Here is a 27,550-nt window from a genome sequence, read left to right on the forward strand (position 1 = left end):
AATTGTCCGCAAAAAAAATGAATGAAATTTAGAATCTTAACTAGCAAGATGCCCGTTCGTTGCACGGAACATGAAGATGCATTTGTATGAGTAGTTTATCTTGCGGGTGAAAAGATGATATTTTAATGTAATTGGCAGTTGGCTTTGGTTTTTATAAGAGTAGAGAGTAGAGAAATCCTGAAAAAATGATATTTGAATGCAATTGCCGGTTGGCTTTGGTTTAAAAATTTACAGCCCATTTCTTACAACTTATAGCCCGTTTTCTGGGGAAGCCCATTTCTTATCCCTCCTCGTCTTGAAAGATTTGCAGCCCAGCAGGGCTGAGAAAAGCAAGTACGCCTCGGTTTTGGTATTCTCCAAAAAAAAGAATTGGGCTTGCCAATTTCAGAAAAAAAAATATCAACTGGGCTCGTCATGTGCTTAATAAAAGCGTAAGCGTGGGCTAGACGGGCCACAGCCCCCGCACAGCGCGCAGTTGAGCTCCGTCTCTGAAACTGAAAAACAACTGGGCGAGCTGCTGGGTCCCTGGTGTTATCCGCTCGTTGTGTAATTTTCTTGTTTATTGACTACATTGACAATGGCGTGGAACCTAGTTGTCAAACAATTAGGAGGAAGTTTTGTTTTGGCTTGTAATAACGAGGCACCTCCTTGCGAAATGCAATGACCCTGGTGGGTCCCTACTGTCAGCCTCTCCACGTACAGTCATCTCCTGATTCCTCTTGGTTGTTGACCATGTTGACAACACCAGACAGCAGCGAGCACAGCGAGCTAACCAAGGCAGAGAATGACGGCGAGGCCTCAGACGGGAACGAACAACAGCCATGGAAGATGCGACAGTGTAGTGGCAGGTGGAGGGGAGTACGAGGGCAACAACATGCAAGTCAAGCATACAAATGGTACAAAAAGGCCAAGGATTAATTGTTCATCAAATTTTTAGACAAAACCCAGATTGAACATGACAGTAACATCTAACCCAACCACTCTTTTTTGCAGTCACAAACAAATGGATCGGTCTGATCCATAAAATCAACATCCTGTGCAAAAAAATTATTTTAGGATGTCTACAACTTGTTGTAAATAGAAGCCGAGCACGTTTAGAAGCCCATTTGTCCACCTGAAACTTCTTTTTTTGCTGTTCAACATGTTCGTCCGTGAGAAATCTCTTGCTGTAAAAATTAAGCCTCATGGACAATAGTAACCTCGCATTCAACAGGAAGAATGTGACAAAGCTTCTGTTTGCCTGGTTGGATGCATATCGTCCCATCGTTATTGTCCTCAAATGAATGTCATGAGAACTGAGAAAATCCTTGTGCTTATTACGCCAACGATTGGTTATATGTTTTTCTCCATGTGGTTCTGCCTAAGTAGACATGAAGATTGAAAACAGTTAAGGTCTGAAAAAAGAGTATGTCGAAAGAACGACAGCTGAACAGTTAATTCTAGTACAATATATACGGGCTTTCAATGTGGATGAAATCATCACCTCTATGTATAAATTCTCCAGAGATCGAAAGCATCGCAGCAAGCCAATAATTATGTCCAGATCAAAACTATACATTCTGATATATATGATCTTGACAGAATCCAGCAGCATTGATAGGCTATCAATGGACGAACTCTTCATTGAGCATATAACATAATATTAGTACCCAAAGTGTACTCCAAGATGATATAAAACTTATGCGCACAAATGAAAAATGCAGCATATGATTACAAATGTGTAGATGATAATATACGGTACCTGAAAAGGTGAGGAGCCAAACACCAACTCCGTGTGATTATTAAACGGGTCATGAATTACACCCAAGGTCTCCAGTTTGGGCGCAGAGACGACAGTTATTTCTGAAGGTGTATAACAATTATCAAGGAGCAACCTTTCAAGTGAAGGGGCATCTTCGGTGATGAGCTACTGTCCTTCAAAACAAATTCCAATGCTTTTAAGGTGAGGCGACTTTATTTGGAGACAACTGATACCGATTTCTATTCCCAAAACAATCAGCAAGCGCTCCAGGGCAGGGCAACTGGAGTGGATGATGCTGTGCAGTGAGGCCTCCGACAAATAAACCACCACAAGCGAAAGTTTTTTAGCAGTGGGAGTCGAAGCATTTGTACCAGATCGTCTGGTAGATGGCACCGGGCGAAGGTGGCGGTGTGGAGAGAGGAGGAAAACCGCGAGATGGACAACGGTGGTGTGGGCACGAATTCTTGGTATGTTCGTGGTATGAAACTTTCGTGGTAATGGTAGAACTCAAACTGCTGGAGTTTTTCGAATTCAGGGGATGTCAGCCAAGCGTCCACCTTGCCGGGTATGGACAGCAGGTAGCTTGTCGGGATGCAGAGGCATTGAACGGGGCCCTGCTGGTGAGAAGAGACGATGGCTCTGATGAGATCAAATTCAGGAAGGACAGATATCTGACGACAGTCGAGATTGAGGGGCGCGGTGCGCCATAGAGGGCGCCACCGAGTTGAGAGGACTTGTGTGCGGCAGCAATCCTTGGTGGGGAGAAGCGAGATGATCTCCTCAAGGATGACGTCCGGGAGATCGCTGATGCGGTCCACCGGAGATTCTACCGGTTCCTCAGATCCGGGTGGGGGGGGCTCGCCACTTATCCCCGCGCTACTGGGTGCGGGATCTACAACTGGCGTCGCCGCTGGCGGGAGCCTCATCTTCTTGGTGTTGGGGCCAACCGACTCCATTTTCCTTGTGGGCGTCGCACCGAGCTCACGGGTTTGAGCAGAGTAGCCAGAGACGAGCCTAGTGGTAGTGCAAGTGGGGAAGAAGGAGGGCTGGGGATTTCTGTAGGAGTGTAAGAAGAGGAGCAGGCGTTTTCTGTACGAGTGAGGAAGAAGGTGAGCGGGGTTTTCTGGACGAGTGAGGAAGATTGGGGAGCGGGGGGAATTGGGTGGGGAGACGGAAGCAGGATAGCGAGCTGTTCGTGTTTATATGGCCCGCTGCACTAACTACTCGCTTTTTCCCAAGAACCGCTCTCTTCTTTTGCGTTGCTGCATGACTGGCCATGCATGCAGGATGCGTGTGCCCACTGGCCACTGCATGCGCCTGGTTTGTTACTAGGCCTATTTAATAGGGTGGTTATGGAGTAAATTAAGGAGATTTATTTTCTTTGTGTGCATCCACCAAATTAGAGGATGCGGTACTGGATGCATACACTCACATTAAACTAACATTCATAAGAACAAAAGTTCAGCATGTCTATGCATCTCAATGATTCACCATACTATAACCAATATGCAAAACTGTGAGAAGGTGTGGAAATAAACAAAATCGGTCGATGCTTCTCTGAGCAAAGGGCCTCCCTGCACACGCATTAATTTCCTGGGCATGCTTGTTTCTTCTCAATGTTGCGAGCACTTTGAGCATGTTGGCAACTCCACAGCTAGCTAGCTGCCTCATCTTGCAATTGATGCTGACACATTTGCAGCAAACACATGAGGCAATAGAGATGACTCAACTTGGGTCCATATTGTGCAGTTCCCCTGATATCATATTCATTGTCCTGAATCTGAAAAGATAGGAAAACAGTAGCTATACTTAAACGGTGTTGCAAAATAGTAGCACATATCAATAGCTCGGCATGACAAAACACGATCATCTGGACGAAGGGGATACTGACCTGCCTGAGGAAGATTACATATAATTTCATAAGTCCTTGGTTGATTTCCACCTTCGGCTGCACTGCTTGTTTGCTCCTCCACACATGACAGGATCGTTCCGCACTGCATTCAGCAAGTCAACGTACGAATAAGCTAATTTCATCTTGCGGTGGTGATTGTACCTAGTTACAAATGTAGGAATACCTGGAGAACCATGAGGTTAGCTGACAGCAGGTAGATGTAGCCATATAAATTTTGTGCGGTGCTACCAAAATTGAGGTTTGTATCCCTTCCCGTTATGAGAATTCTTCTTGAAGTTGGTAGAATGTGACGGCTTGTTCTTTGCATCAAACTTGCCTTTCCCCTGAGATTTGTTCTTGTTGTTTTGGGGCTGGTTGGGCTGGAAGTTCTTCTCGTGTACCATGTGGGCACTAGAAGCTCCCTCGGCGACCCGAGCACGTGTGTCTTTTGCTCTCGCCTTCTCCTCAAAATCAAGAGTGCTAATGAGATCCAAAACAGAAAACTCATGTCTCTTGTTTTTCAAAGAAGTAGCAAAATCGTTCCACGAAGGTGGAAGCTTGGCAATGATGGTCCCAACAACAAATTTGTCCGGCAACACACACTTAAAGTGCTCAAGTTCCTTAGAGAGTGACTGTATCTCATGAGTCTGCTGAACAACAGAGCGCTCATCAGTCATCTTGTAGTCACAGAATTGCTCCATGACGTACAACTCGTTGCGCCCGAGGGCCCAAACGTGGCCTCGAGCGCAGCCCACATGTCTTTGCCACTGTCAAACAACATATACGAATCCACAATGGAATCGTCAAGAACACTCAGCAGGGTGGCTTTGAAGAGGGTATCAATGTTCCGAAAAGCTTCCTGCTGTGTAGGATTAAGATCGCCCTCAGGCTTACCCTTAGTGGCGTCATAGCAGTACATGATCTGAAACCAATATACTGCTCTTGTGCGCCACCTTTTATATTGCACCCCCTTAAAAGTAGGCGGCTTCAAAAGCGCAGCAAAACCACTCGGAGTAAATTGCCTGTGATCAGGTTTTTGGATTGGATTGTTGAATATATGAGCAATTTAGTATGAGATTTAATCCGAATCAGCAGTAAATAGATCATGATGATAATTGCAAACATCAAACTAATGATGCAGACTAAACCAGGAGGACAGAATCACATACTGTACAGCGGGAGCAGAACCGATGTGGTTGATATTGTCACTCATGTCGTTGATGAAGAGGTTACCGAGGTCGGGGAAGAAGGCTGTCATTGAGGAAGTCGTCGCTGGCAGCAGTCACAGGAGTGTGCTCCCCAAAAACCTGATCGCCCCTCTCCCGTACAGGATCATGAAAGGCGGGGTTCGGAGGACTGCTGTCCCTTCTCGCGGTGCACGCCAGAAGGAGGGTTGGAGAAGAATTGTGTGGCGGCACTAAGATCTGGAACGGTGCGAAACCATATGATACAGCGGCGGCTAGGGTAGAGCATGTCAGGTCGGAGTATAGTAGTAGGCCTTTGGCCCCCAAACCCCACGTCCAAGTCAATAATAGCTCAAAAAAAGGTCAATAATAGCCCCATCAAGGTTTGTCTAAAAAAACCAGAGTAATTAAGGCGTCTGTTAGTCCATTTAGTATAAATACAATATCATTAATAATGGCCCCACATTTTGTCTCACAAAGTAGAGTATGTTGGAGTACAACCGGCTACACGTTTACAATCCGCTTCTCTTCTCTCTCCTCTTCTCTCTCCTTCAACTAATCACAAATACTATATTTAAATCCTTATAGCCTGCTTATGTCATCTAATTATAGTACTTGCTCTAAAAGTTACTATCCACTGTGTAGTCTGAAATGCTGGGCGTGCAGCGGGCGGTGCCCTCGGTCGGCGCGCCGCTTCAACGACGGAAGTAGTGAGAGGTCGCGTCGCCCTGACTTGCCATCAATGTGGAGCGGCGGGCTCAGCTGGCGCCGGGCGGGAAGCGCGCATGGGAGGGGGAGGGGTTTTTGTTGGGCCAAGAAGGTGAGAAGCCACTTGTGATCGGTCCGGACGGGGAAATATCATGTGCTCCCATACTTTGCATATGACACTAGTCTATGTTATGTTGGAAATATGCCCTAGAGGCAATAATAAAAGTATTATTATTATATTTCCTTGTTCATGATAATTGTCTTTTATTCATGCTATAACTGTATTATCCGGAAATCGTAATACACGTGTGAATACATAGACCACAATATGTCCCTAGTGAGCCTCTAGTTGACTAGCTCGTTGTGATCAACAGATAGTCATGGTTTCCTGGCTATGGACATTGGATGTCATTGATAACGGGATCACATCATTAGGAGAATGATGTGATGGACAAGACCCAATCCTAAGACTAGCACAAAGATCGTGTAGTTCGTTTGCTAGAGCTTTGCCAATGTCAAGTATCTCTTCCTTTGACCATGAGATCGTGTAACTCCTGGATACCGTAGGAGTGCCTTGGGTGTATCAAACGTCACAACGTAACTGGGTGACTATAAAGGTACACTACAGGTATCTCCGAAAGTATCTATTGTTTTATGCGGATCGAGACTGGGATTTGTCACTCCGTGTAAACGGAGAGGTATCTCTGGGCCCACTCGGTAGGACATCATCATATGCGCAATGTGACCAAGGAGTTGATCACGGGATGATGTGTTACGGAACGAGTAAAGTGACTTGCCGGTAACGAGATTGAACAAGGTATCGGTATACCGACGATCGAATCTCGGGCAAGTAAAATACCGCTAGACAAAGGGAATTGAATACGGGATTGATTAAGTCCTTGACATCGTGGTTCATCCGATGAGATCATCGTGGAACATGTGGGAGCCATCATGGGTATCCAGATCCCGCTGTTGGTTATTGACCGGAGAACGTCTCGGTCATGTCTGCATGTCTCCCGAACCCGTAGGGTCTACACACTTAAGGTTCGATGACGCTAGGGTTATAAAGGAAGCTTGTATGTGGTTACCGAATGTTGTTCGGAGTCCCGGATGAGATCCCGGACGTCACGAGGAGTTCCGGAATGGTCCGGAGGTAAAGATTTATATATAGGAAGTCCTGTTTCGGCCATCGGGACAAGTTTCGGGGTCATCGGTATTGTACCGGGACCACCGGAAGGGTCCCGGGGGCCCACCGGGTGGGGCCACCTGCCCCGGGGGGCCACATGGGCTGTAGGGGGTGCGCCTTGGCCTACATGGGCCAAGGGCACCAGCCCCTAGAGGCCCATGCGCCAAGATAAAGGAAAAAGGGAAGAGTCCTAAAGGGGGAAGGCACCTCCGAGGTGCCTTGGGGAGGATGGACTCCTCCCCATCCTTAGCCGCACCCCTTCCTTGGAGGAGGGGGCAAGGCTGCGCCCTCCCCCTCTCCCTTGGCCCTATATATAGTGGGGAAAAGGAGGAGCAATCATACCTAAGGCCTTTGGTTGCCTCCCTCTCCCTCCCGTGACACATCTCCTCTCCCGTAGGTGCTCGGCGAAGCCCTGCGGGATTGCCACGCTCCTCCACCACCACCACGCCGTTGTGCTGCTGTTGGATGGAGTCTTCCTCAACCTCTCCCTCTCCCTTGCTGGATCAAGGCGTGGGAGACGTCACCGGGCTGTACGTGTGTTGAACGCGGAGGTGCCGTCCGTTCGGCACTTGATCATCGGTGATCTGAATCACGACGAGTACGACTCCATCAACCCCGTTCACTTGAACGCTTCCGCTTAGCGATCTACAAGGGTATGTAGATGCAACTCTCCTCTCCTTCTACTCGTTGCTGGTCTCTCCATAGATAGATCTTGGTGATACGCGTAGGAAAATTTTGAATTTCTGCTACGTTCCCCAACAGTGGTATCATGAGCTAGGTCTATTGCGTAGATTCTTTGCACGAGTAGAACACAAAGTAGTTGTGGGCGTTGATGTTGTTCAATATGCTTACCGTTACTAGTCCAATCTTGTTTCGACGGTATTGTGGGATGAAGCGGCCCGGACCGACCTTACACGTACTCTTACGTGAGACAGGTTCCACCGATTGACATGCACTTGGTGCATAAGGTGGCTAGCGGGTGCCAGTCTCTCCCACTTTAGTCGGAACGGATTCGATGAAAAGGGTCCTTATGAAGGGTAAATAGCAATTGGCATATCACGTTGTGGTCTTGCGTAGGTAAGAAACGTTCTTGCTAGAAACCCATAGCAGCCACGTAAAACATGCAACAACAATTAGAGGACGTCTAACTTGTTTTTGCAGGGTATGCTATGTGATGTGATATGGCCAAAAGGATGTGATGAATGATATATGTGATGTATGAGATTGATCATGTTCTTGTAATAGGATTCACGACTTGCATGTCGATGAGTATGACAACCGGCAGGAGCCATAGGAGTTGTCTTTATTTTTTGTATGACCTGCGTGTCATTGAAGAACGCCATGTAACTACTTTACTTTATTGCTAAACGCGTTAGTCATAGAAGTAGAAGTAGTCGTTGGCGTGACAACTTCATGAAGACACGATGATGGAGATCATGATGATGGAGATCATGGTGTCATGCCGGTGACGATGATGATCATGGAGCCCCGAAGATGAAGATCAAAAGGAGCAAAATGATATTGGCCATATCATGTCACTATTTGATTGCATGTGATGTTTATCATGTTTATGCATCTTGTTTACTTAGGACGACGGTAGTAAATAAGATGATCCCTTACAAAATTTCAAGAAGTGTTCTCCCCTAACTGTGCACCGTTGCTACAGTTCGTCGCTTCTAAGCACCACGTGATGATCGGGTGTGATGGATTCTTACGTTCACATACAACGGGTGTAAGACAGTTTTACACAGCGAAAACACTTAGGGTTAACTTGACGAGCCTAGCATGTGCAGACATGGCCTCGGAACACGGAGACCGAAAGGTCGAGCATGAGTCGTATAGTAGATACGATCAACATGAAGATGTTCACCGACGTTAACTAGTCCGTCTCACGTGATGATCGGACACGGCCTAGTTGACTCGGATCATGTGATCACTTAGATGACCAGAGGGATGTCTATCTGAGTGGGAGTTCATAAGATGAACTTAATTATCCTGAACATAGTCAAAAGACCTTTTGCAAATTATGTCGTAGCTCGCGCTTTAGTTCTACTGTTTTAGATATGTTCCTAGAGAAAATATAGTTGAAAGTTGATAGTAGCGATTATGCGGACAGTAGAAAGCTTATGTCCTTAATGCACCGCTTAGTGTGCTGAACCCCAAACGTCGTTTGTGGATGTTGCGAACATCGAACATACACGTTTTGATAACTACGTGATAGTTCAGTTAAATGGTTTAAGTAGAGGCACCAAAGACGTTTTCGAAACGTCACGGAACATATGAGATGTTTCGAGGGCTGAAATTGAGATTTCAGGCTCGTGCCCACGTCAAGAGGTATAAGACCTCCGACGATTTTCTTAGCCTGCAAACTAAGGAGAGAAGCTCAATTGTTGAGCTTGTGCTCAGATTGTCTGAGTGCAACAATAACTTGAATCAAGTGGGAGTTAATCTTCCAGATGAAATAGTGATAGTTCCTCCGAAGTCATTACCACCAAGCTGCTAGAGCTTCGTGATGAACTATAACATATCAAGGACGTACATGATGATCCTTGAGATATTCGCGATGTTTGACTCCGCGAAAGTAGAAATCAAAAAAGGAGCATCAATTGTTGATGGTTGGTGAAACCACTAGTTTCAAGAAGGGCAAGGGAACAAAGGGATACTTCATGAAACGGCAATTCAGCTGCTGCTCAAGTGAAGAAACCCAAGGTTGAACCCAAACCCGAGACTAAGTGCTTCTGTAATAAGGGGAACAACCACTGGAGCAGGATTACCCTAGATACTTGGTAGATGAGAAGGCTGGCAAGGTCGATAGAAGTATATTGGATATACATTATGTTAATGTGTACTTTACTAGTACTCCTAGTAGCACCAGGGTATAAGATACCGGTTCGGTTGCTAAGTGTTAGTAACTCGAAATAAAAGCTACGGCATAAACGGAGACTAGCTAAAGGTGAGCTGACGATATGTGTTGGAAGTGTTTCCAGTGTTGATATGATCAAGCATCGCACGCTCCCTCTACCATCGAGATTTGGTGTTTGCGTTGAGCATAGACATGATTGGATTATGTCTATCGCAATACGGTTATTCATTTAAAGAGAATAATGGTTACTCTATTTATTTGAATAATGCCTTCAATGGTCTTGCACCTAAAATGAATGGTTCATTGAATCTCGATCGTAGTGATACACATTTTCATGCCAAAAGATATAAGATAGTAATGATAGTACCACTTACTTGTGGCACTGCTGTGTAAGTCATATTGGTATAAAACGCATGAAGAAGCTCCATGTTGATGGATCTTTGGACTCACTCGGTTTTGAAAAGTTTGAGACATGCGAACCATGTCTATTGGTGTATATGCATGAAGAAACTCCATGCAAATGGATCGTTCGGACTCACTTGATTTGAATCACTTGAGATATGCAAATCATACCACATGGGCAAGATGACTGAAAAGCCTCGTTTTCAGTAAGATGGAACAAGATAGCAACTTGTTGGAAGTAACACATTTTGATGTGTGCAGTCCAATGAGTGCTGAGGCATGCAGTGAATATCGTTATGTTCTTACTTCACAGATGATTCGAGTAGATGTTGAGAATATTTACTTGATGAAACACAAGTCTGAATTATTGAATGGTTCAAGTAATTTCAGAGTGAAGTAGAAGATCATTGTGACAAGAGGATAAAATGTCTATGATATGATCATAGAGATGAATATCTGAGTTACGAGTTTTGGCACACAATTAAGACATTGTGGAAATTGTTTCACAATTAATACCGCCTGGAACACCATAGTGTGATGGTGTGTCCGAACATCATAGTTGCACCCTATTGGATATGGTGCGTACCATGATGTCTCTTATCGAATTACCACTATCGTTCATGGGTTAGGCATTAGAGACAACCACATTCACTTTAAATAGGGCACCGCGTAATTCCGTTGAGATGACACCGTATGAATTATGGTTTAGAGAAACCTAAGTTGTCGTTTCTTAAAGGTTTGGGGCTGCGACGCTTATGTGAAAAAGTTTCAGGATTAAGCTCGAACCCAAAGCGGATAAAATGCATCTTCATAGGAAACCCAAAACAGTTGGGTATACCTCCTAATTCAGATCCGAAAGCAATATGAATTGTTTCTAGAATCGGGTCCTTTCTCGAGGAAAGGTTTCTCTCGAAAGAGTTGAGTGGGAGGATGGTGGAGACTTGATGAGGTTATTGAACCGTCTCTTCAACTAGTGTGTGGCAGGGCACAGGAAGTTGTTCCTGTGGCACCTACACCAATTGAAGTGGAAGCTTATGATATTGATCATGAAACTTCGGATCAAGTCACTACCAAACCTCGTAGGACGACAAGGACACGTACTACTTTGGAGTGGTACGGTGATCCTGTCTTGGAAGTCATGTTGCTAGACAACAATGAACCTACGAGCTATGGAGAAGCAATGGTGAGCCCGGATTCCGATAAATGGCTCGAGGCCATAAAATCCGAGAACGGATCCATGGACTTTGGTGGACTTGCCCGATGATCGGCAAGCCATTAAGATAAATGGATCTTTAAGAAGAAGACGGACGTGGATGGTAATGTCACCGTCCATGAAGCTCGACTTGTGGCGAAAAGTTTTTCACAAGTTCAAGGAGTTGACTACGATGAGATTTTTCTCATCCGTAGCGATGCTTGAAGTCCGTCGGATTCATGTTAGCATTAGCTGTATTTATGAAATCTGGCAGATGGATGTCAAAACGAGTTTCCTTACCAGTTTTCGTGAGGAAAGGTTGTATGTAATACAATCAGAAAGGTTTTGTCGATCCTAAGGATGCTAAAAGGTATGTTAGCTCCAGCAATCCTTCCAAGGACTGGAGTGAGCATCTCGGAGTTGGAATGTATGCTTTGATGATGATCAAAGATTTTGGGTTTGTACAAAGTTTATGAGAAACTTGTATTTCCAAAGAAGTGAGTGGGAGCACTATAGAATTTCTGATGAGATTACATGTTGATCAGAAATGATGTAGAATTTCTGGAAAGCATATAGGGTTATTTTGAAAGTGTTTTTCAATGGAAAGCCTGGATTAAGCTACTTGAACATTGAGCATCAAGATCTATAAGGATAGATCAAAATGCTTAATAATACTTTCAAATGAGCACATACCTTGACATGATCTTGAAGGTGTTCAAGATGGACCAGTCAAAGAAGGAGTTCTTGCCTGAGTTGTAAGGTACGAAGTTAAGACTTAAAGCTCGACCACGGCAGAATAGAGAGAAAGGACGAAGGTCGTCCCCTATGCTTAAGACGTAGGCTCTACAGTATGCCATGCTGTGTACCGCACCTGAAGTGTGCCTTGCCATGAGTCAGTCAAGGGGTACAAGAGTGATCCAAGAATGGCTCACAGGACAGCGGTCAAAGTTATCCTTAGTAACTAGTGGACTAAGGAATTTTCTCGATTATGGAGGTGGTAAAAGAGTTCGTCGTAAAGGTTACGACGATGCAAGCTTGACACCTATCCGGATAGCTCTGAGTAGAGAGACCGGATACATATAATGGAGCAATAATTTAGGATAGCTCCAAGTAGAACATTTGTTTGGAATAGCTCCAAATAGAGCGTGGTAGCTGCATCTAGGAGATGACATAGAGATTTGTAAAACACACACGGATCTGAAAGGTTCAGACCCGTTGACTAAAACCTCTCTCACAAGCAACATGATCAAACATAAAACTCATTGAGTGTTAATCACATAGTGATGTGAACTAGACTACTGACTCTAGTAAACTCTTGGGTATTAGTCACATGGCGATGTGACCTGTGAGTGTTAATCACATGGCGATGTGAACTGGATTATTGACTCTAGTGCAAGTGGGAGACTGTTGGAAATATGCCCTAGAGGCAATAATAAAAGTATTATTATTATATTTCCTTGTTCATGATAATTGTCTTTTATTCATGCTATAACTGTATTATCCGGAAATCGTAATACACGTGTGAATACATAGACCACAATATGTCCCTAGTGAGCCTCTAGTTGACTAGCTCGTTGTGATCAACAGATAGTCATGGTTTCCTGGCTATGGACATTGGATGTCGTTGATAACGGGATCACATCATTAGGAGAATGATGTGATGGACAAGACCCAATCCTAAGACTAGCACAAAGATCGTGTAGTTCGTTTGCTAGAGCTTTGCCAATGTCAAGTATCTCTTCCTTTGACCATGAGATCGTGTAACTCCTGGATACCGTAGGAGTGCCTTGGGTGTATCAAACGTCACAACGTAACTGGGTGACTATAAAGGTACACTACAGGTATCTCCGAAAGTATCTATTGTTTTATGCGGATCGAGACTGGGATTTGTCACTCCGTGTAAACGGAGAGGTATCTCTGGGCCCACTCGGTAGGACATCATCATATGCGCAATGTGACCAAGGAGTTGATCACGGGATGATGTGTTACGGAACGAGTAAAGTGACTTGCCGGTAACGAGATTGAACAAGGTATCGGTATACCGACGATCGAATCTCGGGCAAGTAAAATACCGCTAGACAAAGGGAATTGAATACGGGATTGATTAAGTCCTTGACATCGTGGTTCATCCGATGAGATCATCGTGGAACATGTGGGAGCCATCATGGGTATCCAGATCCCGCTGTTGGTTATTGACCGGAGAACGTCTCGGTCATGTCTACATGTCTCCCGAACCCGTAGGGTCTACACACTTAAGGTTCGATGACGCTAGGGTTATAAAGGAAGCTTGTATGTGGTTACCGAATGTTGTTCGGAGTCCCGGATGAGATCCCGGACGTCACGAGGAGTTCCGGAATGGTCCGGAGGTAAAGATTTATATATAGGAAGTCCTGTTTCGGCCATCGGGACAAGTTTCGGGGTCATCGGTATTGTACCGGGACCACCGGAAGGGTCCCGGGGGCCCACCGGGTGGGGCCACCTGCCCCGGGGGGCCACATGGGCTGTAGGGGGTGCGCCTTGGCCTACATGGGCCAAGGGCACCAGCCCCTAGAGGCCCATGCGCCAAGATAAAGGAAAAAGGGAAGAGTCCTAAAGGGGGAAGGCACCTCCGAGGTGCCTTGGGGAGGATGGACTCCTCCCCATCCTTAGCCGCACCCCTTCCTTGGAGGAGGGGGCAAGGCTGCGCCCTCCCCCTCTCCCTTGGCCCTATATATAGTGGGGAAAAGGAGGAGCAATCATACCTAAGGCCTTTGGTTGCCTCCCTCTCCCTCCCGTGACACATCTCCTCTCCCGTAGGTGCTCGGCGAAGCCCTGCGGGATTGCCACGCTCCTCCACCACCACCACGCCGTTGTGCTGCTGTTGGATGGAGTCTTCCTCAACCTCTCCCTCTCCCCTTGCTGGATCAAGGCGTGGGAGACGTCACCGGGCTGTACGTGTGTTGAACGCGGAGGTGCCGTCCGTTCGGCACTTGATCATCGGTGATCTGAATCACGACGAGTACGACTCCATCAACCCCGTTCACTTGAACGCTTCCGCTTAGCGATCTACAAGGGTATGTAGATGCAAACTCTCCTCTCCTTTCTACTCGTTGCTGGTCTCTCCATAGATAGATCTTGGTGATACGCGTAGGAAAATTTTGAATTTCTGCTACGTTCCCCAACATGTTACTACTCCCTCCTTTCCGGTTTATAGAGATGTTTAGAGTAACATAGCAATATGTTACAGTACAAGTTACTCCCCACTATGACCAGCCTTGGCCTCTCCCAGTGATCCACCATGTGTAGCTGCTAAGCCTGCCACGTAGGCATAAAATATGATGTGGCACCAACAAACTAAGCACCTATGCATTGAACATGAGTTATTAAGCCATTTAATGCACTTAGCACCTCATCTAAAGAGCATTAATAGTATAGCCAGCTGCTGGCTATAAGCCTATAGCCCATCTTATAGTCAACATGTACAAAGTGCCTAGGAGCACGTGCTAGAGCTGGCTCTTCACGAAGAGCCCACTTACCTTCTCTCTCCTCTTCTCTTTCCTCCAACTAAGCAGAAATATACTACTGTTTATTCCTTATAGCCCGCTGACTCAACTCTATTGTACTTGCTCTAAGCACATCTAGAGGGTGCTTGGATATGTTTTAGTTCCATGACTAAAAGTAGTGGGACTAAAACTTGCTAGCCTCACCCATGCTTGGATCCAAATACTAAAGAAACTAAAATCAAGTTAATGAGCATTTATTATCCTCCAAACCCTCCAATTCAGAACTCGCATGTGTTAAAGGAGAGGAATCAAATGAGGAGAGAGAGGACTAATCTACATTTTAGTAGGGGTACCCCTGACTAAAAAAATTAGTTTCAAGACTAGTTTTAGCCCCTCTTTAGTCAGGGGTGCTTGGAACTTTAGCCTCTTAAAGAGACTATTTTTAGTAAGACTAAAACAAGTCCCTTGGATCCAAGCACCCTCCTAAGCACTTGCTAGCACCCCCTTGACCGTGGACCTTGACGGTGTACGTCACCTTGTGTCTCATAATTTTCCTCGTCATCATCTGAGTCCTAGAAGATCTCACACACATCATCATTAGCATGCAACCACCTTGATAGACAACATGCACAGAAGGAGTAGAGGCGACTGGGGACGCACCACCACCACGTCGTGGGCACTTCGTATGTGCTCATGTGCGTGCAGCGTGCGTGTTTTTCCATCGGTGCTAGCTCTAAGGCCGAGGTTGCGGTCGTCTTCGTCTCCGATTACTACCTCCGTCCGGATTTATTGGTCCCCATTGTGTTTCGTGCCAAATTTTGACCATAGATTAAACTAACAAAATGTTCACGCATGTCACCAAACATTATATTTTTGAAAACTATGTTCAAATACAAATCCAATGAGATAATTTTTCTTGACATGCATTAACATTTTGTTAGTTAAATCTTTAGTCAAAATTTGACACAAACTACAAAGGGGACCTATAAACCAGGACAGAGGTAGTAGTAGTTGAGCAACGATGGCAAAGAGGTGCTGCAAGAGATGTGTATGCGCCGTTGCGTGCGAGTTTCGCCGTAGCATGATGAACCAGACGTCACCGCGGATGGCGCACGCCTCCATGCAGCCGATTGTGTGCGCATGCATGTGTTATTCACGTGCATTCTGCGGCCGAGCATGTGTGCATGCATGTCTTGTGTACGTGCGTTGTGTGCTCCATGCCGTGCGCGTATGTGCATGAGTTGGATCGGATGGAGTTAGTGTGTTGGCTTGTGTACATATTTTAGAGTGTAGATTCACTCATTTTGTTTCGTATGTAGTCCCTTATTGAAATATGTAAAAAGACATATATTTGGGAACGGAGGGAGTATAAAACATCTTCAACTTAGCATGCTGATGTACCGTTTCTAGTGGTTAGCGAAAAGTTCATGTTCTTTTAGTTGTTTATAGGTGGGCATGCAGCAAAAAACAGGGGAAAACGCGCAAGGTTCCTTGCTAACGCTCCACCGCAAGGTTCCTTGCTCCTCCTCGGTCATCGAGAATCTATGCTCTTCAACTCTTTTCTTTTACGTGAGCTTTGTTCATCCTTTTCCCAACACACGAGACATCTAGCATCAAGGTGCACGTGTTATGCAAGAAAATGGAGATAATCAGATAAGCAATGCGTAAGTGAGTCGTGCGGGGGGGGGGGGGGGGGGGGGGAAACCCTTTTCCATAAGTGAGTCATGCACTTCGATGGCACCTACGCAATATTTTTTCTCCTCGATGGCACGTGAATAGTGCACGTACTCAACGACGGAGCACGGGATGGTAGCAATGACATGGTCAGCCCTTTTTTGGAGAGAGTACGTACTACTAGTAAACAACTTTGATGTGTCCCATCAACTTGCAGAATGACGAGAAGTTTGATTACGCCTTCTCCCTCGCCAACGCGTGCGCGGTGGCTCGCAACACAAGGAGAAACTTTTGCTTACAAGCGGTGGACGTGCAGCAGTTCATTTGGTGTCAGATTGCCAGAAGCACTACTGTAGAACCATCGACTTCCGGAAGAGGCGAAGAGCCAAGCGCAAGGTCACCTACTAACCTTAGGCTAGGCGTAGTGGGAGGAACATAAGTAGAGGTACCTCCTTTTTTATTCTAGAAACAACCACACACAAATATCAAGGTGCTGGTTACGTAGAACAAATTTCCTGCAGTCCGTGCTCAGCCCTCCTGTATCTCTCTTCTCAGCCAGCCAGTGGACGTGCGGAGCCCATCGTCTGTTTGCTCACATGCGGCCCCACATGTCAGTAAAAACGCAAGAGGACCCACTGAACCTGCACATCTTTCACCTCGATGGTGATGAAAAACAAATCCAAGAAAGATCTTCGGTGGCCGCTTTTGGAGTTACTCAAGAGTAGTAAGATTCTATTTACAGTTTAACCCAAGATGCACATCTCGTGGCTTCAACTACCACTCTATTTTCTTTCATGACACGACCTGGATGCTGGATGTCCCACAGGTCGGCAAAAGGAGGAAGAACCCGACCAAATCTTCTGTTGTGCTCTCGGATTAGACTAGTTGTGCTAACTTAAAAAATTTATTGTGTACTCTCTTCGTTCCAAAATACTTGACTTCCATTTGTCCAAAAATGGATGTACCTATATACTAAAACATGTCTAGATACATATATATTTTGACAAATAGAAGGCATGTATTGTGCAACGGAGGGAGTAGAATGGATGCAAGTTTTTGTATTGGGAAGAAGAGTACATCCATATATTGATAGAGCGCAATTTAGTAGATGTTCTGTCACTTTTAGCTAGCACAGAGGCTATAGATGAGATTAGTGCACTTGTTGATACTCCTACTTGGTATGCGTGTTGCTGCTTAGACGCAGAGAAAAACGGACCGGAGGGAGTACTAGAATAGAGGCTAGACATGAGACTAGATGCGAGGAAGCAACGTCTACTTCTTTACACTCGAAGAAGAAAGAAGCACGCAAGATCGAGCCTCCGCAGATCAACAATGAATGCATCGAGAAGGCACCAATCCAACTTACAGGAATAGTAAAATGTATTCTTGTGGTTCTTGTTTTCTTTGGTCTTACTTTTCTAGTCAAAATTATCATTGGAGTTCGTGCAAAACGGAGGTCCGTTTGGGGTCGTGCGTTGCAGTTAGCCTTACAAGTGGGACCACAGTTAAGGAAACCGACTATCGGCAAACTCCCACCTCGCCCGCCGCGTGATGGCTGAGTTAGAGAAACGATGAGGTTGAAGAGATTGCTCTAGCACGGATTCCAAGAAATATGGTGTCAGATGGAAGTCGTGCTGGTGGCGTGCCGTACTCCTGGACGTGAATGCTTGTTCTGGACCATGCCACCCTACTACTCCTACTACTTACTATATACTCCCGCACAAGTATTGAGGATTTGAGGTGCTGGTTATGTAGTAGAGTACAATATGGCTACAGTAAAAACACCCGCACAACGCGCGAAGCATGTGAAGCTAGTACAAATAGTGTACTACTATTATTGATTGGCCTCATCCGATAACCTGTTGCAATGCGTGTACAATTATGTATTCGGAAAATATTTTTTGCCTCGTCGCACCACTAACTCACAGAAGCGACTCGAAAGCCATTCATAAATTTAAAACAAAAAAGAGGCTGGGCAACTCGCCACCCAGAGCTCCCCCAATTTCGTTGCTCGTTCGTCGTTGGATGCGGGTCAACTGGGTCATCGGAGTGCTGCCTCGCGTTGGATCTTTGCTGGCTGCCTCACGTCCCGTTTTGACCGGCTGGTGAAAACGCAGGGCTGAATGACCTGTGGGCTCATGGCGAGTGCCTATAGGCTGGGTCAAATGCTCCTGGGTGTTCGCGCGCCTCTCCTCACGCGCCGCGTGCACCCTCGCGCGCGTCGCTCTCCTCTGTGTTTGCTGCTAGCTCGTGTGGTTGGTTGAGTGGTGCCACTGCAGGTGGGCCTGCATTCTCTCTGGTCCCACCCGTCGGTATCATGCTATGGATTGTTTTGTGTGCGCGAGGACGTCAGGCATTGGTACATAGAGAAGATGAACTGACAGGATGCACGTCCCATGCACGGCGGACGCGGAGCGGTTGGCCAAACCTGGCGCGCACGATGCATACCCACTACTCCGTGCGCATACACATCCGCCCCGCACACTATGACGGGTAGGCCGCATTGGCTTTTTGGTCCCGCATGTCGGTGTGTCGGGTTGATTTCTTTCTGGCTTCGGCGTCAGATACTGGAGAGAGAGAGAGGAGAGATAGCGTGGGCGTCTTCTCCCTTTCTTCCGGGCGTGCAGAAAGGATGAACCCATCCCGAGCCGTGCGCCCCTTCCCCCGTCCTCCTCCACCTTGCCTGGGCTCCGCCTCCTCATCCTCTCTCTCTCTTCTGCGCCAACGGCCACCCCCTCGTTGCTGGACCCCGCCCTGCTTCGCCTCCGCCAGCCTCTTCCTCCTTGCCGTCGACGGCAGCGGTGTGAACTGGAGCAGCGGCCGCGACTAGATGCGATGGGTTGACTGGGCTGGTTCCACGCTAAGGAACGGACCCCCTCGACACCATCCTCTGCAGGGCTACTCTGCTGCCTCCGTTTGTCACAGTTAAGGTTCTGGTTCCTTGCCTGCTCCCCTTCCTCTTGGGCATTCTGTTCCTCACGGTATTTACCTTGCTACCTTCGATTTGTTCATGTGCAGGTTTGTGATCTCTTCTGCATTCCGCTTTCTAGGAGTTCTTGCCTTCAACGCTGAGGTGGAATGGCTCTTCCCATACTTGTTTGTAAGCTATTTGATGAAATGCTTGTGTCATACTTTTTCTTCAGTTTTTATTCCTGCTGCTGAGTTTTACTCTGGTTTGTCATTTCTGCCAGCGCGAAGGTGGGGCTCGAAGAAGTATGGCCCTGATGCGCTAGGTTTGTCATTTTTGTTAGCATCCGCTTCCTTCGTTGGTTGTCGCTTGTTTGTACATTGTTGTAGTTCAGAGACGCCACCCAATTTGCTAATATAATTGTTCAGTGCTCTCTCACAGCGATTCTTACAAAATTATCATGCATACAGTTCCCTGTTTAAGTAGAATATAACCACTGGGTTATTCAAATGCAGATTCTTTTGTAACTCAAGAGGTTATATTTTAATTGCATGCACTTACTTTAGCTTAGGGGTTCATCTGTACGGGAGCACATCATTGGAGAGAAAGATCGTGATCAAAGGAAATAGGTTTCAGCTTTCAGGTACATACTCTGTACTATTAGAAACATATGAGCAAGGTTGTCAAAATGACGCTCTATATCGCAATCTTTTCTAGAAACCGACTTCATAGTTTTCCCATGTGACGTGACTACATGTTCTACTTTCTTATTGTAAACATGCTAATATCTTTCTTCTTATATTATAACAAAATGCTCAGTTCTTTTCATTGAATATAGACGCAACTTTTTCTTTGGGTACATGTATGATTAGATGTATAATTAGTAGTGCTTTCCGTCTGACACTTTTTTTATGGCTGGGAGGTTTGACACAAATATCCATATAATTCTGCTTTTCTTCTCTATGCCTCAAGCTTGCTCTCCTGTGTTACAATGCAGACTCATGCGCCTGTTTTCCTTTTTCCTTTTGATGGGGCCGTTCAGGTGAGGTGAAGCAAGCAAGCACCTCCCCGTGTTTTATATGTAAGCAATCACCTCCCAATCACCTCCTATTGTTCGTTTAAACCTTTCTTCTGTATTAGCACTACTGGATAACCATTATTTTTCCGCAAAAAAAGGATAACCATTATTGATCTACCAAAAAGGAAATCATAACACTACAGGTCATGGAAAATAGATATAATTAGCACATAATCCTGCAAGTTTCACCTAATATGCACATGTTGTTTCAGTTTTCCAAAATATATACCATGGAGAAACTAACTGGATGCAGTGCAGATTCTAGGATATTAACATTTGCAGCCATACGTTGGTTTCAATAGTGACAGATTTTTGTCAATCCCACAGAGATAATTTAATTCGAGACTAGCAAATACAGTTAAGTATAAACTGTTTCCTTTGATGAAATTCTAATGTTTTTTCAAACAAAGTATGATGAACTTAAAATCCATAATATGAAGTTGTGCCTGCTGCATCAGTACAGTTGATGCTTAGGGACTAATTCTTTATATTTCCTGATGTATTAGTTGAGATCGAGGAGAAAGCGAGCCATTGCAGAGGAGAGGGGATACGAGGATGGGCGGATGTCAGGACTTGCTAACAGATTTGCGGCAGAGTGGGAGAGGTGACCCCGGCTGGCCGACGCCTCACCACCGGCTCCTGTTTGGCGGTGGCAAAGAGAAGGGTGCCGAGGATGTGTTGCTCTATGCATGGGTGTCGAAGTACATCCTCGTTATGATGTGTATGGTTTCTCTATTTTCAGCCCTACTGCTCTTGAGCCCAAATCCCATGACCATGCCCCCACCTCTCCTTCGTTGAATGAAGGGAGTTTGGTTGCTAAAAGGTGAGTTTCTTAATCAGTATGTATGGCCCCTCTGCACATGTCGTTTCTTCGTATCTAAGAGGCCCTCAAGCTTTGTCAGTTTTCTGATAGGTATGGAATTTTAATTTGATAGTCCGAACAACAGTGGGTACTGATGGAGCTATCTACATCTTTACATGTAAGTTTGTTCTCTAGATAGTTCTCTTTCCAAGATTTTCATATCATATTTGTCGTGGGATCTGACTGCTTTACCATATTTCCTGGTGTGGACGATGTTATAGAGTGAGCTACCATCACTTCTCATTACTGACTGTAATCAATATATATGTGTTTATGCCATAAAAGATGGATATTTGTCGAAGCCATTGTCGTGTCATGTAATTACTTGCAGATCAACTATATATAGTTTTGTTCGGATTGTAAAGCGGAAACGATAAAACCCTACAGCTCCTGTGTGATTGTCTTGATTATTTACTTCCTCAAGTAGTATGGATATGGTGCTGCCAGGATATTAAGTATATTCATGAAGTTGTGCAAAGTTTAAAATTGGTTGTGGTATCTTGCATTTTTCAAATGCTCACATGTTGCTGGTAGTCATGCTTATGCCCAGGATATTAAGTAAGCATGTGCTATGTTGTGACTAAATAAAAGCAATGTTTAGACTTATCTTTTGTTTGCTCTACTTAAGTGATGTCGAGAAAATCACTGATATTTCTGTTTTACTTGGCCTACATTTTTGTTTTCAAATAGTTCTGCCTCTCAATTTGATATTTCTATTTGCTTTTGCTTAGTAATATGATGTATTGTTTTCTAGCTCTAGGCCTACTTGTGTTCAAGGTTCAGTTGATTCTGTGTTCTTAAGGGTGTTTTTTTAATGGCATCAACATGTCGCACTAATTCCATTCTGCATTGTACTGTGATTTTTCCAAGCAACACCATTATGGCAATGTCTTTGCTCCATTTTAAGTTTCACTTGGATCACTAGCCTGCTTGTTCTCACGTCACCTCATCATCATGCCCTTTCTTAAGGGTGTTCCAGCATTTTTGTCCTTTTGTAAATTAGTGGTCTTCTATTCGTGTTGCGAACCCCAATATGGCATCTCACCATTCCCCACGATCCACATGTTAACTGTGGATTTATTTAATGATAATATGATATCAATTGCCTTTTCTTCAGGATAAGCTGACACCTAATAAGGATCAGGAGAACAACAGAGATGCTAAGAGGCAACCTTTTGGGGTTAAGGATATCAACAACAACAGGGCTTATGAGGCCGAAGAGAGCTCGAGTGGCGTCTTTTGGTACTTGAAGCCCTGCATGTTCCTGGTGTAGTAGCAGCAAAATAATTTGGAGGCTTTAAAGCTACTGCACTTCATGTAGTTAGGATCAATTCTTTGTTTCGGTTTGAAATATTCCCCTGTTCCTCCTATTTGATTGATTCATCTGATGGACATTTTGTTAGGCAAATAAACAAAAGGCATATGTATTGTTCAAGAAATTCAAGAAATAGAGAAATGTTATTTTTCTTCTACTAATTGGTTGCTTGGCCAAATGTATTGTAAATGATTTATTATTGTTCAAGGTATAGAGAAATGTTATTGTTCTTCATTGTAGTGGATGACATCTATCCCAGTTATTGAGATGATGGAAGTACTACTGAGGAGTTTTTTCTTTGACTGAATGAAGCTGCTAAGGAAGAAGGGATAAATAGTGTGGAGGAAGAAGGGATAAATAAGTCGCTCGATTCATGGGCCGAATAGGCTTCCATACAACTGCTTTGAAATATACATGAGTTGATAGAAACACTACTCTTTTGAAATGTGTTTTTTATACATATTTCATAATAGGTGTATCTATGCCTAGGAGCCAAAACACCACTCTTATCCTTAACTGGTTTTATACATGGTGTTTAGTATACATATATTCTTAGGCAAAAAAGATATGTACTTCTTTTTATATAGAAGGGTCTGAATTCTTACCGTGCGTAATTGCTCAAACAGGAGATTATTGAAAATATATTTTCAACGTGATGTGGTTTTGAATGAGACTCTACGCTACCAAAGTAAAATGTGCATGTACATCTTATTGTAGACGACAAACCTATTTTTTTATTAAAGGGGGCTAAATTTGTTACGGTATATGCATTCTCACAACTAAAATAGCTAATACATGTTTTTTTACAATGCACACATGTATTCAAAAAGTTATATGTATTTTCAGCGGCATGATTTTGAATGGGACTTTGTGCTACCAAATTAGAATATGTATATACAAACAAAATATAGTTGTTTCATACTAAAGGGGATTAGATTTGTTACATAGATTTTGTTTCAAATAGAACTCTATGCTACAAGCCCTGTTTTCCCCAACTAAGAGAGATTAAATTTGTAGCCATATGTGCTTTCACGTAACAAAATCAACTAAACCATGTATTTCTTTTCATCGCTAACATGGAATTAGCAGGTCTCTGCGCCATTTGGCGCAACGGGTCCACTAGTTTAGTAAGTTTATCACAGGCATATCATTTTATTACATACAACAGGTCATCAACCCACATCGACAACGAGGATACATTATAAATACTAAAGTTTTCACCACACAACAAATAACAAGCAATGAAATGAACTTCAACTCAACCATTCCTCGGCGTTGAAAACGCTTGCTTTGAACCACAAGTGATTCTCTGGGATGGGCCATCCGTTGTCGATCTGGAGACCAACGCAGGACTGATCATCCAGGATGAAGCGGCCTACTATATCAGTACCAGGGTAGGGAACCACCCAAATGTCCGAGGTATAGACACAGGTTATTCTCATAAATGGTGGTAACGTTGTGTCAACAGCAGTTGGATCGCCTTTCACCATCATTGGATAGTTTTGTCCAAGGAAGAGCGAGTTTTCTCCAAGACTATCAATTCTGTACCAGGGAGAAGGAGTTGGCGCTAGCATACTAGTATCCATCCCGAATACCATGCAACGGGTGTTGGAATAGGTCCGAAGAGTGCGACCATGGGAGACTACACCTGCTTCCTTAGCAGTAACATCATCAGTAGGCTGTATACACACGAGAAGAGGTGATCCATTGGAATTAGTTGCCAGGCGCCAAATAGTATATGAGTGCTGCTCGTCCTCATGCTCATGATCATCACCATCGTCATCTCCCCCTTGGTTATAAAAATCTTCAAGTATAGGTGATGGAATGTTCGCAGGACCTTGGAAACACAAGAAGAAGGTTAATTAGTAAAGGGAAACTTGCTAACCCGCATGCATGTGGATGAAACAATTATAATTACAGTGGAAGACAAACATACCGAAACAACGACTCCATGCAAAAACAGTGCCACGAGTGGTGGCAGTAAACACAAGGCCCTCGTATTCAATTGCATCACAGTACTCATCCGTGTACAGAAACTAATTTTTGAGCAATATCCATCGAGTCAAACCAGCAAGGACGGCAACAAGCTTGTCGAAGATAGCAACAACTTCATAGTTGTTGTAATTCCAAGAGTGGTTGGGAACTCAAGAAATTGCTATCTTCCGTAGAAGACAGTCACCATGATTGTATTTGAACGTGCGTACAATACCAGTGTGCTCAACCTCTGGGCAGTCTGCTGAGATTTTTGGAAGTGGAACCCGGTCACGAGTGTACACATTCACAAGTTCCCACTCGCAGTTGGACCCAATGTAAACAACCCAATCTCCATTTGCGCCTGCCCAAGCCTTGCCCTCAAGCGATGGCATCTTAACATCATACGTATCATTATCACGCGGCATCAACTTGCACAGGGCGAGGCCTCCGTCGTGATGGCGCCAGTCATCAGGGTCACGACGAAGAAGGTAAGGGAGATCAAACCGCTCCTTGACTCTTGGGTTCCTTGTAATGATGTTATTAGTTGAGTCAAGAATGGGCTTGAACAAACCTGCCATGCTAGCCGAGGTGATGATGTCGCACCGATCAATGAGTTCCTCCACCACATCATCTTTCAGATCGGGGCAAGAATAACAGGGTCGTTTCCATCCTGTTCCTTCCATGGAGAAGATGATCGAACAATGGCAGCAGAAAGGGTGAAGGGTTGAAGGAAAATGGAGGAGGGAGAGGAAGAGCATGCGACAACAGTTCCAAACGAGAGGGAAAGGCAAAGAGTCAGTGGGCGGTTGCCAGTTTGCCACGGTTCATGAAGGGGCGCCCCGGCCTACACGTCGGTTCGGAAATACTTCTACTACTCGCCGTCGTCTCACTGATATGTTGGAACGGGACCACATGTCAACGAAACATGGTGTGTAATTTCTCGTGCAAAATGCGATCTGGCCGCGTTGGCCCGAGGTGCCGCATTAGTTTTTTTGAAAGTTTGCCGCATTAGTTATCGACCTTTATTTTTTTTAACATGCAATCTGAATGGATAGCTCCTGTGGTCATCACACGTGAGCAGATATAGTGATGGTTGATTCGCTCGAGCAACTTATTACTGTGGGAATATGGGAGTACCAGCGGATTCAAGGAACAGAGAAATGATGGTTGCTTCGTCCGAGCAACTTACTGTGGCGAAGGTGGGGCTCTGTGATTTGACTGCTCACTAGTCATTACTACTGCGGCGCAACGACCGGGGTGAATCTTTCCCTGAAGTTGTGTTGTGCACTCAATATTGCTGCATGGCAGGTGGAGCCGGATGAAGGATGTCCAACATGTCCTCGAAACGAAGTTGAATTGTTTCTGGCATTGCTATCAATCCTTCAGGATTTGTTTATATGTACGCATAATTTTGATGAAATTGTACTGTGATGCTATGAAGGTTTCAACTCTGGTTCCCGCAGGAAAAAAAGGTTTCAACTTAGGATTCATGTGTCTTGCCTCGAGATTATCTCGTTACAACATTCCATCAAATACAAATGAAACTACCATGGCTAATGCATCTCAATGGTTCACAGATCAGCGCCAATATTCACATCACAACTGAAGACAAAGTTGTGAGAAGGTGTACAAATAAAGAAAAAAATATAATTGATCGATGTTGTTCGTAGGCATGGCTCCATTTCCTTGGCACAGTGTTCATTGCTTGGCAGCTAGTTTCACCCAGCTCTGTAGCCAAAAAAGAGGTGTATGAAGGACACCACAATCCGAACATTTTGTGCAGCTCCACTAAAATCGGGCGGACCATCCCTATTTGCAAAGATATCCAGTCAGTGTGATTACAATAATAGTGGAACTAGATGATGAAACATAACACACATAAATAGAAGCCGATCACCTCTACGATCTCTCTTTAGGACTAACTTCTTGTTGGAGAAGATTAGGCACGGAGTTGGATGAGGAGGATAGCAAAATCAATCTCCCTTTCCGCAGTCCCACAGAAATGTAAAAACGTTGCCCGTGTGACATTTTGGCAAAACTGCACAAAACACTCTTCAGAAAAGTGATTTGTGCAGTTCACCAGAAGGTCGCAATAGCAACGAGGTGAAAATGGATAACCCTATTTGCAAAAGGAGGTCGACGGAAAACAATTACTGCCCAATAACACGAGTTGAAGACACATACGCCGACAAAAAAAAGCATGTTCCATGTAAAAAGGGAAAGATAACACATGGTGGTTTATCAAAAATGGCTTGAGGACGAGATTGCAAGATGGAAAGTATGCCGGCCGAGATAAGATTTAAGCAAACAACTAAAGAATATCCACATGTAGCAACATGGGAAGATGGGCAATGGAACAAGGCCGGAGGAAGCTGTACCTGAGGGTCATCGGGATGTTATTAGGAGGGCGCCGGCGGCCAGGATCTGCCCATACTGCGGCAGCGAGCAAGTGGCGAAGGCCCTACCGCGTCGGAGCTTGGTCAGAGAGAACGGCGGGTACCGCATATCGGGATGAGCTGCCTCAACGCCGTCGAACGGAGAGACGATGCACATCCTGCCTTTCCGCCGGCAGACGGGATGCGGCCGGATCACTGACCAACGTTGAGAGTGAGAGGCCACGGCGGCCTTGTGTGACGAGACTCACGAGAGACAAACCCATTTTTCCATTTTCCCCACGACAATCGTTTTATATTCTAGGCGTGGTACCCGACCCTCCTTCGAGTAAACAACTGCTACACGCGTCAAATTATCACGTGGGCTGCCTTTTCGTATAGAAACGAACTCCACCGTGTACCCGCGCGGGTGTGGCCAGGAACGAGACGTGAGTATGTGCGTCCTGCGTGCATTTCTTCTTTGGGTGCAGGTACATACGTGGGTGGGTTTGAGAGAGATGGTTTGTGCGAAACAGAGGGCAATGTATTGATGATATCTCAATCAGAAAAACGTAACATATGTAATGTGTGTGAAATGGAGTCATGGACGTGAGATATCGATAGAATTGAAAACAGGGATGAAGTGTATGGCTGCGCGATCGATAAAGAGTGTCATCGAATTTGTGTTTGACCACGTCAAAGATACAGGGCGGCTGGC

The 27,550-nt window shown here is 45.0% G+C and overlaps 1 long non-coding RNA gene across 9 annotated transcripts; it reads left to right on the forward strand.

Moving 5' to 3' along the window:
• Window positions 1-18,926: 18,926 nt before the first annotated feature.
• On the forward strand, window positions 18,927-22,720 carry LOC123111496 (uncharacterized). Of its 9 annotated transcripts, none has more exons than XR_006454497.1 (8): window positions 18,929-19,253; window positions 19,342-19,423; window positions 19,515-19,556; window positions 19,747-19,874; window positions 20,229-20,312; window positions 20,816-21,132; window positions 21,223-21,289; window positions 22,289-22,720. It is a non-coding gene; the product is annotated as an uncharacterized lncRNA (long non-coding RNA). The 9 variants fall into 9 exon arrangements; XR_006454495.1 differs by having other exon boundaries at window positions 18,930-19,253; window positions 19,342-19,396; XR_006454496.1 differs by having other exon boundaries at window positions 18,930-19,253; window positions 19,342-19,396; window positions 19,798-19,874.
• Window positions 22,721-27,550: the final 4,830 nt, after the last annotated feature.

The sequence above is a fragment of the Triticum aestivum genome, chromosome 5B, assembly GCF_018294505.1.
Source record: "Triticum aestivum cultivar Chinese Spring chromosome 5B, IWGSC CS RefSeq v2.1, whole genome shotgun sequence".
In the NCBI taxonomy this organism is placed as follows: domain Eukaryota; kingdom Viridiplantae; phylum Streptophyta; class Magnoliopsida; order Poales; family Poaceae; genus Triticum; species Triticum aestivum.